The sequence below is a fragment of the Tupaia chinensis genome, unplaced genomic scaffold, assembly GCF_000334495.1.
Source record: "Tupaia chinensis unplaced genomic scaffold, TupChi_1.0 Scaffold145870_1, whole genome shotgun sequence".
NCBI lineage: Eukaryota > Metazoa > Chordata > Mammalia > Scandentia > Tupaiidae > Tupaia > Tupaia belangeri.
The window spans coordinates 4,164,322-4,165,546 of record NW_006205727.1 but is presented as its reverse complement, the minus strand read 5'-3'; positions in this window follow the sequence as shown (position 1 = coordinate 4,165,546).

Below are 1,225 nucleotides of genomic sequence, written 5' to 3'. Positions count from 1 at the left end.
GTCTGGCGAGCACACACGCCTTACAGCAAAACAGCACCCCCCCCAAAAAAAAAGAAAAGAAAAAGAAAAATGTTATCTGGGACACATAGTAAGCAAAAAAATAGAAATTCGAGGTTCTTGGATTATTTTAAAAGGCTGCAAATAAGCTAACTACTGTTAATTTTGCCCATGGTTGTTAGTTTTTTCCCCCTAGTCTAAGCTAAAAACCCTAAAAGTTTTAAATCATTCTAAAAATTTTTCAGTATATAGGGACAAACTCACAGGTAGCTGCTAATGTGTGGCTATTTCCTAATTTAGGCCATATACCACATATACTCTTCTATACATAACTAAATATGTAGAGATGTTTTACAGTTAATTACTGGGGTCCAGCAGGTGGCATGGAGGTTATGGCACTGGACTTCCACATGGCTGACCCTGATTCGAATCCCAGACCTGGTGGCTTGAAAATCATGCCACGTGCATGTGTGTGCATGACCAAAATAAGAGGAGGAGAGTGTAGGAGAAAGGACTGCAGTGTATGTAACTATTCCCAAGGGGGGGGGGGCGGGGGATGATTTCTCACTTTTCCTCTCATTGGCTCTCTCTCTCTCTCTCTGTCTGTCTCTCTGGTGAGCACACTTGCCCTGTGGCAAAAACCTAAAAATAAACAAATAAATAAACTTTCAATACTGGGGCCAACCAGTTGCATGGTGTGGTGGATAAGGCTGCTGAATCCCACATGGCCGACAACATGGTTTACATTCTGGACCCAGCAGCTTGGAAAACATTCCAGGTGCATGTGTATGCATGCTTAAAATCCAGAGAGAAAAAGGGAGGAGGAGAAGCCATTGTGGCATAGCCATCCCCCATGGAGGGTAGGGGTTCACTTTCTCATTCTCTCTCTCTCTCTTTCTCTCTCTCTCTGGAGAGGACACATGCCCTCTGGCAAATTAAAAAAAAAAAATCAGTACTGGCTAATTCCATGAAAAATAAGGGACAAATCTTTCTTTAATCAATAAAACATGAAAAGTTTAGTTCTCTTCTAATATCCTTTGGTAGCATACTATGCGGACTTCTAAACTTTAATTTTCCCATTTGTAAAAATGGGGAAAATCATGCCATCTCAAAAGTTCATGATGATTGGGGCCAGCAGTTAGCATAATGGCTATGTCGCAGGACTCCCACGTAGTCGACCGCCGTTCGAGTCCTGGACCCGGTGGCTTAAACTCACGCCGGGCGCGTG